Source organism: Mustela erminea, chromosome 1 (assembly GCF_009829155.1).
Source record: "Mustela erminea isolate mMusErm1 chromosome 1, mMusErm1.Pri, whole genome shotgun sequence".
Classification (NCBI taxonomy): Eukaryota; Metazoa; Chordata; class Mammalia; order Carnivora; family Mustelidae; genus Mustela; species Mustela erminea.
Genome location: NC_045614.1, coordinates 40,928,740 through 40,946,391, shown reverse-complemented (window position 1 = coordinate 40,946,391; position 17,652 = coordinate 40,928,740). Strand labels below are relative to the sequence as shown.

At 43.4% G+C, this 17,652-nt stretch overlaps 1 protein-coding gene and 1 long non-coding RNA gene across 2 annotated transcripts in view; one reads left to right on the top strand and one right to left on the bottom strand.

Moving 5' to 3' along the window:
• PDZRN3 (PDZ domain containing ring finger 3) overlaps window positions 1-17,652 on the top strand; it is a 239,845-nt gene that overhangs the window by 52,119 nt on the left and 170,074 nt on the right. The gene's annotated exons all lie outside the window — the stretch shown is intronic.
• On the bottom strand, window positions 646-4,003 carry LOC116579604. Its single transcript, XR_004281335.1, has 3 exons — window positions 3,915-4,003; window positions 3,156-3,397; window positions 646-2,703 (listed from the first exon to the last, which is right to left on the bottom strand). It is a non-coding gene; the product is annotated as an uncharacterized LOC116579604 (long non-coding RNA).

Sequence of the window (17,652 nt, the reverse complement as noted above, 5' to 3'; positions counted from 1 at the left end):
GTGTGATTTATGGGGGTGGTTCACACGGAGATCACCAGATAGCTTGAGGCCTGACATCCACATGAGGTCTGGAGGCCTGCGGCAGAGAAGTACACACTGGACAGGAGCAGAGGGAAACCATGATATTTTAAGCATTGTGATGAATCAGTCCAGGACTTACTTTCTTTTTTCTCTCATGGAACAAAACACAGCATTGGATTTCCACACAATTGAGTTAGTAACTAGTAGTTTGATACATTGGAAGAGCTAAAATTTTTGAAAGAGACCTAAGAGAGGAAGAGAATTAGTTCACGTGACCACACATTAAATAGGTCAACACTTAGGAAACATATAGCTGGGAGCCAACAGATCTGATGTTTTATTTATATTTTTTTATTATTTATATTTTTTTATTACCAAGCTTGAAAAGAGAGTATGACTGGAGAGACTTGAACCCCAGCTTCTTCACTCTACCTAGCTTACCTGTGAGAGGAAGACGTTAAATGAAGTGATTTTTAAGATGTCTCGTCAAAATTCTGTTGACACCAAATTAATTTTCTTTTAAGATTTTATTTATTTATTTAACACACAGAGAGAGAGATCACAGGTAGGCAGAGAGGCAGGCAGAGAGAGAGGGAGGAAGCAGGCTTCCCACTGAGCAGAGAGCCCAATGCGGGGCTCGATCCCAGGACCCTGAGATCATGACCTGAGCCGAAGGCAGAAGCTTTAACCCATTGAGCTGCCTAGGCGCCCCCAAATTAGTTTTCTGAGGACAGTCATGGTGTGTCCCTTGTGCTGATTTACAACATTGCCCATGACGCTTTCACCAAACCCAAGCCTGTCTTCCCCTCTTTGTCCTAGCCTGTCAGTCCAGGGGTTGCCCAAAACCCTGCGAGAGAGGAAGCTGCGTTGCCATCTTTACCAAGCAGAACTGGGAAAGCATCTCGGACCATATCAGCTTTCAGGGCACAGCTTCTGCTCTTGGGGTTCTGAGCAGCCATCTTAGAAGTGAACCCCGGGAGCAGGGTCTGCAGATGAGCTGGGCCCCACCTGCTCCATGGAGATGGATCGAGTTCTCCAGGCTCTTCTCCCGGGGTAGGGCTCTCCGTCCAGCAGCTGTGGCTTTGATTGAAAAGGTATGCGGCCCTCCGGAGCTGACTTCAACCACATGGCATTGGTCTTTGAAAAATGTCCTTCAGCACAGCCCCCGTGGAACGTGTTTACTTAGGGATTTGGACCCTGCTCGGAAGCGAGCACGTCGCTTGAGCTAGATTGCCTCTCAGTGAAGGCATGTGCTTTGAATGCATCTTCCACTCATATGCCCAAGGATTTATAATGAAAACAGAGTCGTTCCTGAATAAAAGGACATCCTTGTAGAAAGCAGCAATGGTTGATGCTATCTGTTTTGTAAGATAAGGGTTTTGTCAGAAGGGCAAGATTTATGGTGGGAATACTGAGTAGCAGTCCTGTGGCAGGTGATAAATCACTTTTTCTCACCACTGGTTATTGAGAAGAAAGGAATACAGAGACCTTTTTTAAAAATAGGAAAAACAGAAGTATGCCAGAGCATGTAGTTTACAGATGCGATAGAACGGATGCAGTAGACCTGAAATTGTGGGCGTGTGTGGTGTTGAATAAAATGTTTTCACTTCATTATGAGGACAGCTTTTATAAACATGCAACTTTTCTGATACAGAATCTTGAAAAACTCAGTCCATCCTTCGGACAGAGTCAAATGAGGTTTTTTAATGGAGGGTTTTCTTGCACCTTGAACACATAGCCGTGGACATCGTAGAACCCAGGACCTTTATCTTCTCTTGACTTCCTGCACAGATTTCCTTAGCAGTGCCCACAGCCAGGGAGATCAGCAGAAATAGCACAGATTCATTTATAGGATGTTAAGGGTGAGAACAAAGGAAGTACCTTGAGAGACTTTGGAGGAACATGAGTCCCAGAGGTGAGTTGAGCTTGGGGTCATCTACCCTGAGTATGTTCACCCCTCCCCATCCTCCTCCTCTATTCTCAGTGCCTGGGAAATGGTCCCATTGCCACTTGGGCAGGGGGCTGGGGGGCTCCTCCTGGCCTCCTCCAGTGCTTCCTTGTGGAGAGGAAGGCTCTGCCCCTTGATTCGTCAAAGACTCGCCTTTGAGGAAACCCGAAGCTAGACAGCTGGCCAACTGGAGTGGTAAATTTTCTTAGAGGATTTATGCTCTTCTAGAGGGCTCTGCTAAAGCACAGGCCATGAGTAGGTGAGGTGTGGCTTCACAGCTTTAGTTATATAATGGGGCATCTCGGGACAGATACGGTAGGATGAGAGGACTCCATTGCCACCCAGTGTGAGATCAACCATGAATTCATGTCCAAGCATCTTATTCATGTGCCACTTTTCCTTTGTGATGAACACAACAAATGAAATATCCCCAAAATTATTGACATACCTACCATTTCATGGTCTTCAGTTTGTTAACATCTCAGGTGTTTTGAAGATTGTATGCTGTATGCGTTGGTCAGTCATTATTCGCTTGTTCAGTCATTCATGTGTTTGTGTGTGCGTTCATTCATTCAAGAAATACTTAAGGCCTCGTGCATCCCAGTTATTGCCTTCAATGCCAGTACGAAGCAGCGGAGACAGGAGCCCTCTCCCGATGGGCTTCTTATCCTAGTAGGGCAGAGCCGGCAGTAAGCCAAACCAAAGATACACTGTGTCAGCTGGTCAGTGAGTGCCTGGAAGGAAATGAAGCAGGGTGGGGGGGGGGACCGGAAGTGATGGAAAGCTAACAGAGCACTCATTATATTCTCTGCAACTCTCAGGTGTCAGTGTCTCCCAACCTTGTCTGCCTGTTACCCTGACAACAGCTCTCTGAGGGGCCGAGCAAGAGCCTCACCCCCCATTTATAGATGAGGAGACCAAGGCACAATGTTTAAGAGAAAACCAAGATGACATAGGGGGTGGATGTCCTATTACCCACAGCCCCTGCCCCCAACCCCTTGAGATCCCTCATCTCGAAAGCTGCTGCCCCCAGCCCAGCCCAGCCCTTGGCCCATGCGACCAGGCAAAGCGTCAGTGGGTATCTCTTTGAATTTGTGACACAAAGGTGCGGTGCTAAGTACTAAGAAGGAAAGAAACTTGAACTCAGGTACTGATTGGAGAAGTCCCCGAGAAGTGAAGAGGGTACTTGGGAACACTGTGCCACTGTGCTGGGAATGTCCCGGGAGCCCTGAGTATGGTGGGCCTTGGGACGTGGTGCTGGGGCAGCGTCTGTCCCAGGGCCGGGATGATGTTGGCGGCGGCAGTGGTGCTGGACTTCTCAGAGAACTCGCTGAGGAGGTGCTGAACCGCTACCGGGGAACAACGAGCAAGGCATTTGGTGCAGTGGGAACCGTCCGAGTAGAAACCAGCATCTTGGAAGAATGTGACCTCCAAGAGGAAGGACTCTGTGCTCTCACACAGGGGTCCTACGTGTGGCCCTGCCCTCCACTCCTCCTCACAGAAGGTCCCTATCCTGCTTGTCCTGATGCTCACCTGAGGTGGTCCCGTGTGAAACTCAGTCTTCATTTCCTGCAGTATGCGTCAGCGTCCTCTTACTCATCTCTAGGGACAAAGATTTTTATGAAGGACCTTCAGAAATCTTGTTACTCCCTATGATGTAAGGAGAGCTGGAGATGCAAACCTAACTGACCAGGTGAGGCAGCGTGATGACAAAGGGCCTGTGGTTTGGAGCCCCATGAATCTGATTCCCATTTCAGCCACATGCCTTCGTTGGGCAAGTTCACTGACTTCTTATGGGCTCAATTCCTTCCTCTGGAAATGGAATAACGAGACCTACATCCTGAGGGTTTAGGAGCTAAGGAGGAAATGCATCCGTGCTCCCTGCTTTCCACTGCCTTTCCCTTGCTGCTCTGCAGATCTGTTAAAAACTGCAGGTCTGGCTTACCTTTGTCCAAGAGAAACCGTTTCCAGCACACAGGGCTTAGGGTTTGGTACTTAGGGACATGCTTGTCATTTGTTTCCATGACGGGACTGTAGTTGCCTCTTGGTGACTGTTTAATTTTTATGTAATCATGTGGCAAATATCACGTATTAGGAGCTGGGGCTATAAAAAGAGTATGCCACGAAAAGGGCTTGGTTTTCTGCCAGCAAATTCCAAGCCGCCTTTGCTGCCACGTGCTCCTGCATCAGCTGAGTGGCCCAGGAATCCTCCCTGCACTCTTCCTTGGCCTTTCTCACGTGGGTCACTATTTCGAAGGCAGTTTTGCAGAGTAATTGTGTCAGTTGTTATGGCACTGACATGCTTTGGCCAAAATGCTGCAAGAAAGCTGTTCTCTGCTGTGAGATGGAAGGAGTTCTGTGGACCTTCGGGTATCTCAGGATCCAAAGCTTCTCAAGTCAAAACTCGTTTTAATTTCCTGCTTTCAGAGATGCAGTATGAAACAGGAGACAGCAGCGAGGGTTTATTTTTAGAGCAGCTGAAGCCTTGTGTTTTCCAGGGGAAGGTGAATCATAAGGGCACTTGACTATTGGTAGGACTTTTAACCTTGAATGTAAAAAGAGGAGGGCTCTGTGGTCACAGTCAGCTGCAGGTAGAAAGGCAGGTTAGTGATGATCTGCGCCTTTTACAAGTAAGACCGCTGGGGTGGTTTGTGGCTTGGGTGCCAGAGGCTGTTTCTTTTCAGCTCCTAGCGTCACATGACTGTTCCCTGGGTTGGCTCCTCTTTCTCTCTGAGATCACAGCTGGTATGTCACCTGTCAAAGAGACCTTGATTAATTCTCCCATTGGAGGTAAAACTGCCTTCTCCACCCCCACCCCACCCCCAGTTTCCTTTAGCCCCTTCCTTATTCCCTGATTAGCATTAGCCTCAAGCTTTAATTTTATTTCCTAAAATGCAATTTTAGGGGTTTTATACAGCATTTGTTATTTAATATTATCTCCCCCCTTAAAACATACACTCCAAGAGCACAGGCCCCTGTCTTTGTACCTGCTGTCCTACTCTGGTGCGCAGTGCATTTGGGGCCCCTTTGTTGCTATTTAAGCAATGAAAGTAGTAGCTGAAGTTTGAAAAGTCTAAGCCGTTCATTGAAAGTTTAAAAGGCAGACAGCAGTCTGGTGGAAGATTGATGTGAGGTATAAGCATGGTTATCAAAACATTTTCATCAGTGAACCAGATTTATACTTTTTTTTTTTTTAAAAGATTATTTATTTATCCATTTGACAGAGAGAAATCACAAGTAGATGGAGAGGCAGGCAGAGAGAGAGAGAGAGAGGGAAGCAGGCTCCCTGCCGAGCAGAGAGCCCAATGCGGGACTCCATCCCAGGACCCTGAGATCATGACCTGAGCCAAAGGCAGCGGCTTAACCCACTGAGCCACCCAGGCGCCCCACATTTATACTTTTAATATGTGTAGAGTTCTCTGAATTTTGTCTGCCAGATAAATAAGACTAGTTTGGTTTGTTTGTTTATGTATGTTATGTATGTATTATATTAATCTTATCAATTTATCAGAGCATGTGCACAAGTTGGGGAGAGGGAAGGGCAGAGGGAGAAGTAGAGAATCCCAAGCGACCTCCACACTGAGTGTGAAGCCTGATACAGGGCTTTCTCTTAGAACCCTGAGATCATGACCTGAGCTGAAATCAAGAGTCAATGCTTAACCAATCTGAGCGACCCAGGTGCCCCTTGGCTTTTTGTTTTTGTTTTTAATTAAATGGACTCTGAGTAAGAAACAGTTTCAGTGTTCGTGTAAAATTGATAAAAAAAAAAAATTGTTTTTTATCCCCTGAGGAAATTTTAACCCCTGGGGAATTCTTTAAAAACTTGGAAACCCAGGCCATAATTTTTGGACTGTGATTTCTAATAACAGTCATACCTGGCATTTGCTGATGGATGTTGTAGTCACTTTTTTAAAAAATCTTTTTATCTCATATCCATATGCAGTTTAGAAGGTTTGTTCCTAAAACCTCATTTCACAGGTTGCAGAGTCTAGCACATGGGGATGTTGAAGAATTGTTCACCTGATAAGCAAGTGTCTGCGCACATCACAGGTGAACTGTGGCAGCTGTGTCCTCAGCAGTCAGTGTCCATGCTCTTCAAGCGAAAAATTGTTCAACATCTTGCCATTTGTGGTAAGGCAGATCAGCCCGTTTCTGTGTGCTATTTGGAGGGGACATCTAATGAACAGCTAGATTTTTCTCTAATGATTTTCCATGGGTCTAGTTCTATTACTTTAGGTCTTTTTAGCCATATGTAATGGAACTTTGAAAACATGTTCATAGGGATAAGGACTGGGTGATTCCCAGATCAGCGAGCTGAGCAGGTCAGTGACTTTGTCAAAGACCCAGGCTCTTCTTGGTCATCCTTACCATGCCAGCTTAGTTTTCCTTATGGTCACAAGAGGGCTGCCACAGGTCCTTGCATCACATCTAGTTAAGACAGCCTCCAGAGACAGCAACAAGACATTATTTCTTTGTCCCTTTCTGTGAGTGTGAGAGATGCTTTCCTAGAAGTCCTAGGACAGACTGAACCTTCCTTTGGGCTTGTTAGACAGAATGGGTCACACCCCAACTCAGTTATGAGACAGAATTTACTATGATTGGTGTGGCCCCATTAGGATTCATTCACCATCCCTGAGGGTGGCTCAGATGTGGATTGTGCTGTCAAAGGAAAGGTCAGAAAGAGTCAGGTAGGCAGTAAGTGGTCACTACCCTTCCAGGCTTCTCCTCCTGGGATTCCCGCTTCATAAATGTCTCTTCTTTGCCCTCAGATAAGGAGCATTTTATGAAATTGGAACAAAGGGACAGTTCTTTGGTGGGGAATTCCCACATAGATTCAGATTTTCCTTCTGGGAATTTTGTGATAAAGCCATTTGTTCAGTATTTTATGAAATGAAGGCTATGCCCACAGGTCATGGGAATCTTCTGATAAGATTATCAAATCACATTTTAGTCTCAGTGTGGTAAGTGAGCATGACTGCTTACCAGTTGAGAATTTCTGCATTCCTCGTGTTAAAGAAGAGATGTCGTTTTGTGTATACCAGGAAAGGAAATTGATTTGAGAAAGTTTAGCTACAAAGTTGAAAACCAAACCATCCCTCCTCCTTTCTCTCATGACCAGAATATGAAATGTCAGTTAAAATTGTCAAGCCGCCATCATGTGGCATCTGGAAATTTCAAGCTTGGAGTATTTTCCCCTTTTCCCTAATTAGGCTAATACTTTGAACATTTTGGCTGTCCATTGTTTGACCTTCATAAAGCGAGACACGTATTGGGTTTATTTTTACTTTGCTCAGATGTCATGTATTTCTTTGACATGAAAATTCTTGCCTTAAAGGATAAGCTACAGAAAATGGTTTGAGGGATGAAGACAAACCTGGCTTTTATAACAGGGATGTTTGTCACTGGAAACAAAGTTTAGTTTGTAACAAGCAGCGTTGTTTGGAAACTTGTAGGATTTGTCCTGTCTTCCTAGGGTATTACAGAAGCTGAAATCAGCATACAGGTTTATCAGCTTTATTTTTTTAATATATCATTTTTTATTCCTTTTATTAACCACAAATCAAATTCTTTAAAAAAAATTAATGTATAATATATTACTGGTTTCAGAGGTAGAGGTCAGTGATTCATCAGTCTTCTAAAACACCCAGTGCTTATTACATCCTGTGCCCTCCTTAATGTCCATCACCCAGATACCCCATCCCCTATCCCCTATGCCCCTCCCCTCCAGCAACCCTCAGTTTGTTTCCTGTGCTTAAGAGACTCTTATGTAAGAGTTTGTCTCCGTCTCTGTTTTCATCTTGTTTTATTTTTTTCCTCTCTTCCCCTGTGATCCTCTGTCTTGTTTCTTAAATTCCACATATGAGTGAGAATCTTAGGATAATCATCTTCCCTGATTGACTTTTTTCACTTAGCATAATACCCTCTGGTTCTATCCATGTTGTTGCAAATGGCAAGATTTCATTTTTTAATGGCTGAGTAATATTCCGTTGGGTATATCTACCATATATTCTTTATCCATTCTTCTGTCAGTGGACCTGTGGGCTCTTTCCATAGTTTGGCCGTTGTGGACATTGTTGCTATCAACATTGGTGTGCAGGTGCCCCCTTGGATCACTACATCTGTATCTTTGTCAGAACCCAGTAGTGCAATTGCTGGGTCATAGGGTAGCTCTATTTTCAACTTTTTTTTTTTTTAAGATTTTATTTATTTATTTGACAGAGATTACAAGTAGGCAGAGAGGCAGTCAGAGAGAGGAGGAAGCAGGCTTCCTGCTGAGCAGAGAGCCCGATGTGGGGCTCGATCCCAGAACCCTGGGATCTTGACCTGAGCCAAAGGCAGAGGCTTTAACTCACTGAGCCACCAAGGCGCCCCTATTTTCAACTTTTTGAGGAACCTCCATGCTGTTTTCCAGAGTGTCTGCACCAGCTTGCATTCCCACCAGCAGTGTAGGAGGGTTCCCTGTTCTCGCCAACGTCTGTCGTTTCCTGACTTGTTAATTTTAGCCATTCTGACTAGCGTGAGGTGGTATCTCATTGTGGTCTTGATTTGTATTTCTCTGATGCCAAGTGATGTGAAATATTTTTTCATGTTGTGTGTTGACCATTTGGATGTTTTCTTTGGAGCAATGTCTGTTCATGTCTTCTGCCCATTGCTTGACTGAATTATTTATTCTTTGGATGTTGAGCTTGATAAGTTCTTTATAGACCTTGGATACTAGCCCTTTATCTGATAAGACATTTGCAAATATCTTCTCACATTCTGATGGTTGTCTTTTGGTTTTGTCAACTGTTTCCTTTGCTGTGCAAAAGCTTTTTTATCTTGAGGAAGTCCCAATAGTTCATTTTGCCTTTGTTTACCTTGTCTTTAGAGACATGTCTAGCAAGAAGTTGCTGCAGCTGAGATCCTCTAGGATTTTTATTTATTTATGACAAATAGAGATAGCAAGAGCAGAACACAAGCACAGGGGAGCTGGAAAGGGAGAAGCAGTCTCCCCGCCAAGCAGAGAGCCTGATGTAGGGCTCAATCCGATGACCCTGAGATCATAACCTGAGCCAAAGGTTGATGCTTAGTGACTGAGCCACCCAGGTGCCCCTCTTCTCTAGGATTTTGATGGATTCCTGTCTCACATTTAGATCTTACATCCATTTTGAGTCTATTTCTGTGTACGGTATAAGGAATGGTCCACTTTCATTCTTCTGCATGTGGCTGTTCAATTTTCCCAACACCATTTGTTGAAGAGACTGTCTTTTTAAGAACGTCGGTTGAAGAGTAACTATTGGCTGTTCTTTCCTGCTCTGTTGAAGATGAGTTGACCATAGTGCTGAGGGTCCATGGGTTCTTTATTCTGTTCCATTGGTCTATGTGTCAGCTTTATTCTTAGACAGTATTTGGAAACATGAACTCCCAGTTCATCCAGATTTTCCTCTTTTCATATGAGAAAACGTGGGCCTAGAGAGATTATTGGTGGATTCATTTCCTTTAGCCCCAGAGAATGCACAGCACGTACAGAATTGTATGGCACTGTGCATATAGTTACTGTGACAATTCTATATTTAGATAACTTTGACGTTGTAAAAGTCACAATTGATAGTTGCAGTTAATAGTGATGATGAGAATAATAAAAGTCATAGGCTGGCACTCCCTCATGTTTACTGAGCACTTAATGTGTGCCAGGCAGCATGCTTAGACCTCAGCGGCATCTTCACGATGCCTTTCTCGACAGTTATCTTCACGATAACTGTATAGTAGTCCACATTTTAAAGATGACGAAAGGGAAGTGGAGTTGTTAGACTTGCCTGGTTGCACACAGCAGGTCAGGAGGAGGGCCAGGATTCTAGCCCATGTTTGGCTGACTGCAGACCCTAGGATCTTAACGATGAGGCTTGCCACTGATCCCAGCAGGGGACGGGTGGTGGTTGTGACCCTGAGAAGGAAGGTTCCCACTTGGCATCAGGAGTGACCTGGGAGAGGACCTAGGAAGGACTGGTTCATCCAGGGAATGGGCTTCTGCATGGAACAGGTGACGGCTGGAACTCCCTCTTCAACCCGACAGAGGAAGAGCAAGGGGCAAAAGAAGCCTCAGAGTATTGGGCTTTGAAAAGAGAAGTTGGTACAGGTGCTGGAAGGGACCTGATGGAACGCAGATGGCGCTGGGGCTGTGATCCCCACTCCCCATGACACACACCCCAGATTGAGGCCATATGGCTACTGCTGAGAAGAGACCCAGATGCCGGCTTAGATAACAGGTGGGGCTAGGCCACATGGACAGATGGGAAAGACAATAGCCAAAGCCCCACAAGGCAGGCAGGCAAAGTCTCAGGATGACCGCAAACTCAACTCAGATGGGAAAAGAGAATTTAAGAGACGTGCAATGACAGCCTCTTAGAGTCGTTTAGCTCTAAATCACTCAGCAGGCACTGCCAGGCCTAGGACTGGAGATTTGGGATGTAGCGTTACACAGGTTTGGCTCGAGAAGGCATGGCTCAGGAAGCAAGACCCAGAGCCAGAAGAGGGCAGAACATCCAACACTGCAGAGGTTTGACCTCTGAACCAGTAACCACTCTCAGGGCAGCCCAAAGCTCAAGGAACAATGTGCGTGTTCCTGAGAGTGCATGTCGGTGATCCTAATGACAGCAATACCAATGACAGGTCACACCAAAGTTGGGAGCCCACGCCCTGGAGGCTGACTGCCTCGATAACCAGCGCCTGCATCTTCTTGCTGTGTTACCTTCTACTACATTCCTTTCTCTCTCTGGGCCGCCTTTGCTTCTTAGGTAAATTTGGGATAATAATAATACTTCATAGATTTACAGCAGGAGTCAGTAAATCTTTTCTACAAAGGAACAAATGGTGAATATCTTTGGCCTTGGGGGCCATATGGTCTTAGGGTCTTTGTTGAGATTCTCCCATGCTGCTGTAAGTTGGTGGAAAATTCAGGCATTTGAAGATCTATTATTTGTCATAGAAAATTTGCAGAAAAGTCCGCAGTTAGGCAAGTGGCCCTTGGCTTTATAAATGAAATTGCATAAAATGGTAGCCATACATTTATGTTAGACTTTGGACTCCCCATTGTCAACACAGTCAAATGCAAAGAATGGCTAACTTTTTTTTTTTTAAATACAGGGTTTTAGGCTGGGTAAATGTGATAATACAAGGCATGTTCTTTCTGCACATCTGCCAGGCTTCCTCCTAAATACTGCTTTTGATTTCTCTAGCTCATCTACCCTTTTTTTTTTTGCATAGAAAATATAACTTGGCAAGTTGCAACCCATCGTTAAATGAGTACCACCAGAAAGTCTGCAAATGTGTTTCTCATTTACAAGGAAAAGGTTTAAGCTGGCTTAGAGATGTTGTATATTGCCAGTAACACTTAGAGGAGATACACTTCATTTTTAAGGTGAGAAACAACTGAGAAATATGTCCTGGAACCTTTTTTGGTAAAGAATTCAGTTCCCCTCTCCTCAGATTAAAAAGGAAAAGAAAGTGCAAAAAGCCGTATTATGATGCTGTCCATTCAGGCTCTGATTTGTGATAAGAAATGCCCGTATATATTCATCATGCCCCTCATTCTGTAAATTTCAGATGCTGTTAAATGAAATGAAAGCCAGGAAAGTAAATGCCCTGCCTAAAAGGGGCACCGACCTCGGCGAATACAGGTTTGGGGTTGGCCGATAGTTTTGTAATCGTGTTCTGTAAAAGCAAAGTGAGGTCTGAGTAATGACATACTTTGTAGTTTTCAAGGAATGGGGCCTTTTTTGTTTAATTTTTCAAAGGGACTCTGGAAAGCATGTCTAATTTCAATCTAATGGAACACCTCCTAACATCAGGGGTTGGTGGGGTCAGTGTTTTAGAGGAGTCGCATCCCATGGCCGTCTTGTAACAGAGCGTTCATATGCCCTCTGCATAGCAGACATCCATAGGTTTCTTTCATTAGTTTTGACTCTGATTATTACGAGGAAGTTCTCGTGATTTATCCGTCTGGTGTTATTTCACCAAGCATCCATTAGTTCGTATTACTGCAGTCCATTCTCCTCTGAATGTGAATGCTGTGAAGACTCCCACTTTCCTGTGCTGGTTTAGATATTAGAAACCAGCTCAGATCAGAAGATTTATTTATGATGCTGGCAGTGAGGTTTGGCGTGCAGAGTGGGTCTTACTGAAAGTGATTAAGCTCACATGGCTACCTCGAGAAAACAAGACAGCTTTTCCAGCATAAAAGATGATTTGGGTTTTTCTGTCCTATTAATGGTACCAAGTTGTAATGATTTGTTTAAAATTACACTAAGAGAGGGCTCCTGGGTGGCTCAGTTGGTTAAGCAACTGCCTTCAGCTCAGGTCATGATCCCAGAGTCCCAGGATCGAGCCCCGTATCAGACTCCCAGCTTCACGGGGAGTCTGCTTCACCCTCTGACCTTCTCCCCTCTCATGCTCTCTCTCACTGTCTCTCTCTCTCTCAAATAAGCAAATAAAATCTTTTAAAAATACAATAAAATTGCTCTCGGAAATAAGTAACTTTTTAAAAAGATTTTATTTATTTGACAGAGACATAGCAAGAGAGGGAACATAAGCAGGGGGAGAGGGAGAAGCAAGGTTCCTTCCCAATGTGTGGATCGATCCCAGGACTCTGAGATCATGACCTGAGTCAAAGGCAGATGTTTATCAACTGAGCCACCCAGGCGCCCCTAGAATTTTTTGTTTGTTTGTTTGTTTGTTTTTTAAATCTTGTCCAGGAATGGAGACTTAGGACCTTATGTGTTCAGGTTGAAATTTTGCAAACATGGGCCTCTCAAAATCTAGACACGTGCCAATTCAAAGACTGATTACAGCATCCTTTCCTGTATCCCATCAGGTGAAACATGTTATTTCTCAGAAGTAGTTCACTCTTTTCTCAGATATTACCAGTATCCTGACAGGTGAATGGACTAGTAATGCGAGATGCTAAGAAACGAAGCTCCACCACTCAGGCGCCTCCATGTTGGGTATCATTGTGAGGTTTCCATTGGTGAAGAGCACAGACAGCATCCACTGTCCGGAACGCCCTTGCCCTCTGCAGCCCAGCGGCCACTGCTGGGTGCCGCAGCCTCTCCTCCTCTAGAAATTCTGAGTAATCCGAGCGAGAAGGCTCGTTCCATCAGAACCACTGGACAAAAAGAGCACTTGCTCTGGTCACAGCAGTGGTAAAAAGGAAGAAGCTGTGGTGTTTGTCTAAGTGAGGGGAAGCCCTATTGCATGAAAGGTAGAAAACTTTCAGAATATTTGCTACTTCACTTGAAAAGAACTCCACAAAACCAATTTAGTGGATGTGAAAACAAAACATTATCCAGCTCATGGATCAACTGAATCTCATCCAAAACACGTATTTTATTCAAGGATCCAGTTAACCAGTGCGAAGTGTAAAGAGTTCCTAAGGGCAGGTAAGATAAGAAAGTTATCGTATGAAGCTTATTATCTGTATCCCTGTAGAGGACTTTTATAGGCTACTGGATGAATTCAATGACTTTTCAAATGGTTTCCCCAGTGGAGCTGTTTACATAATTGTTTGTGCTCTTCCTCTCCCTGTTGCTCTCTGACAAACATCATTTAGATCTCGCTGATAGACTCAAGTAGTGCAGATGGGCCAGACCCACTCCATGCACGTGAGCCATGACTCTGGTTTACCTTCGTTTGGAGTGAGGGGGATTTCTGGACCAAGGATCGTTAAATCTTAATAATGCAGTGTTCCCCACCATGAGTGATGGTCAGCCCTGGCTGTACTAACACAGACACACCCCTGTTCTAAAGCTTTTGTCTCTGTCCACTTAATCTGATGCTGACGCCAAGGGACCTATCTGCCACAGACCATGTTCCATCCTAAGAAGATGGGAAGAGGAGCAGAGTTTACAAAACTATATATAAAACTGGTTCGAATGGGTAGGTTGGGTATTTCCAGGTACGGAGCAAAATGTATTTGACATGCCATTAGGCAGGTATGGTGAAGTGATTTCCCACTTCGCCTGCCATGTGTACCGTGATGCAGGTTTTCTTACGGCATGTCCTATTTCTCAATAGGAAGAAATAGGACTCCTGCGAAAATGAAGTTCACAGAATATGTGTAAATTGCCCAGTGTAGTCGTTGATGCCTAAAAAGGACTCTACAAACGTATTTTTCTTGTCTTTGAGATTGTAAGAGAAAAAGTCTTAATATTTTGTGGGACAGGTGTTCAAGCCTTCTGCATTAGAGGCATGTTACTACTCACAGATCGCCGGGTGCCTGGAGAGCAGGCAATGTCTGGTGCAGACTCTGTCCCCTGCAGAGACGGAAGTCTGAAGGTTCACCATGCTGATCAGATCGAGTCAGGGATGGTGCACGGGTCCACTGCTTCCACCGTTGGCAGAACGTACTCGAGGTGATTTACAAGTGAACTGCCTGCTCATATGTGCTCTGTGAGTGTAAATATTGATTCTGAGGAAGAACTAAGATAATGCTGTGGTGGGGGACATCTCCTAGTGGGAGTTTTGTTTTATTTTAATGGCACGCATATGGAAACTGTATCCCAGCCTTGGCCAGACTTCATTCAGATACCTGCGTCAGCTCTTCTATCCATATTGGTATTTTTTTTAAAAAAACAGCTTTACTGGGACACCTGAGTGGCTCAGTCCATTAAGCGTCTGTCTTCGGCTGAGGTCATGATCCCAGGGTCCCAGGATTGAGTCCCACATCGGGCTCCTTGCTCAGCAGAGAGCCTGCTTCTCTCTCTGCCTCTGCCTGCCTCTCTGCCTGCTTGTGCCTTCTCTCTCTCTGAAAAGTAAATAAAGAAAACCTTTAAAAAATCTAAACAAAATAGCTTTACTTACATCCATTCTTTCTACATGTAAACTAATTTTAAAAAGAAATAATCCTCCATCAACAAATAAGCAAATCAAATAAAAAATAACCCTTGCCTTGTTTAAGTGGGAAATTATTGCATGCAGTAACTGGAAGGTAGCTTTAATGTGCAGAGGAGATAGTCTTCAGATTAGCTGATGGCTCCAAGTCTAAAGCCTACAGCCCTTGTGCAGAAGGGAGAAGAATGACACGTGAGAGCAAGATGTTTAAGAGGGATTCACACCCATCAGAGAGGTTCTACTTAGTATAAACTACGTAGACAAATTCTGAAGGGTTATTTTTTATGTTCAGCTAGCCAGCATTCGTTTTTATGTAGTATTCAGCAGTTCATTAGTTGCATATAACACCGAGTGGTCATCACAACATGTGCCCTCCTTAATGCCCTGTTACCCCATTCCCCCACCACCCTCCCTTCTGTAACCTTCATTTCCCAGAGTCCATAGTTTCTCATGGTTTGTCTTCCTCTCTGATTTCATCCCTTTCAGTTATCCCTCCTTTCCCCTACGGTCCTCTGTGCTATTCCTTATGTTCCACATATGAGTGAAACCATGTCATAATTCTCTTTCTCTGCTTGACTTATTTCAGTTAGTATAATCCCTTCCAGTCCCATCCATGTCAATGCAAATGGTAGGTATTCATCCTTTCTGATGGCTGAGTAATATTCCATTTACATATGAACCACATCTTCTTTTTCCATTCATCTGTTGAAGGACATCTCAAACCTTCCATGGTTGGGCTCTTGTGGACATTGCTGCTGTGAACACTGGGGTGCATATGAACACTATATCTGTATCTTTGGGGTAAATACCTAGTAGTGCAACTGCTGGGTTGTAGGGTAGCTCTATATTTAACATCTTAAGGCATCTCCATCTGTTTTCCAGAATGGTTGTACCAGCTTGCATTCCCATGGAATCTATTAAATCCAAACCCACTGAAAGAAATGAACCAAAGAATGGCCATTCACAGCATCTGGTTTCTTGTGGCTACTTGTTTGTCCTGACTGCTTGGTGTACCTATGGGCGTCTTGAAGATAGCAGCCCTGTCTTAGATAATCCTGGAACATTTTTCTTGCAGTGTCCCCCTAATGATGTGCAGCTAGTGGACACTGTCATCACTTACTGGGCCATCTGGGGTCTTCCCAGGGAAAGCAGTCCCATGTCCTTGGGAGCATTTTTTGTTGTCTTGCATAGGCTATCAAATAATGGGGACCTCAGGAGTTCCTGGTTTCTGGGGTCAGTGATGAAATTCACAGGTTTCTGAGAGTACATGATTTAAAAGGCTACTTGTAAAGCTTCCATAGCATATTTTAAGTAAGGTTTTTAGCCTCCTCCCCACTTGAATTTGCATTTGGAAGGGTCTAAGAAGCTAACGGTGTTTGCCTTGGACTGGATTCACTATAGGCTTGAAGTCACCTGCTTCTCCTCTGACCTTATTATCCGTCCTGGGGACCCAGCCCCTGACCGATGGAGGGAGCCTGGACAGGAAAATGAATAGGAAGGACAGTTTGCAAGTTCACACTTCTAGCCCTTGGTGTTAGGTGTGCCTGGGATGGGGCAAAAACCAGTGAAGAATGAATCATCATTTTTATCTACTTTTCTGTTTTGATTGAGCAGATACTTTAGAACTTACCAAATTTTAAAATAATGATATTTTTGAACCATTATAATGATACTTCTGTCTTACAAAGACCTCCAGTGTACTGTGCAAAAAAATAAAATACTGTGCAAAAAATGGAATATTTATGCTAATATTTAGTCCTTTTTAAAAAATTATCTGTCTGCTAGCTTTGTGGATACACTCCTGGAGGTTTCCCCTCCTACGTATTTCGCTCCTACGTACATTTCCCCCCTACATATTCCCCCTTACAAAACAAAACAAAACAAAACAAAACAGTTTTCCCTCCCAGTATAGTGCTAGCCAAGAGTTTTAGTTTCGTTATATAAAAATAACTGGTTATATTACAGAGGTTTATTTTTAGAAGCAGAGTTTCTATATATGATTACTCATTAAAAAACATAGTAAAGATAAAAGCATTTTTTCGATTTTGTGAAAATAATGCATTTTTATTTCATAGAACATACAGAAAATTATGTGAAACCAACTAGAGATAACCAGTGTTAATGTTTTGGTGTTTCTTCTACTCTTACTTTTATACATTGGAGAAACATATTGCATTAAACCATTTAAGTTTGTGAAATTTCATATTTCCATTTTTTGTCTGTAAGTTGAACAAAACTCACTGATTAGAGTTAGCAGAATGATTTGAAATGGTGACGTCTGAAAATATTAATACATTGCCTGCCTTTGTGAATCATTACAACAGTCTCCTGTATCTTTAAACATTTTTTCAGAAATATGTTAATCAAAAGACACAAGATATGACATTTAAATATTTAAATATTAAATGGAAGAAAATAGCCAGACAGCTGGATTAAGAATGTTGAGATACATCCCAGACTTGAAATTGGCATTTATTTTCAACCACTAGTTTGATTACATAGTTTTTTAAATATGAGGCCTTGGATTTAAAGTGTGTCATTATTAATCTAAATTAGGAATAAAGAATAACCACACATTGAATTTTATTTCCACCACAGAAAGGAAGGATTCAAATCATAAGATGAGAAATTGTCCTAGAAATCCAACTTTCTGACTTAAAACCAGTGATCAGTTTCCAGGCAGAGATAATTCAGATTTTATTAACTTGAAGCAGCTGTTGCCTTTAATGCAGTACTTTTTTTTTTTTTTCTGGAAATGGAAAAGGTCTTATAAAATAAAGAATACTTGTGTTGTTTCTTTTTGAAAGCAGCTGACTTCC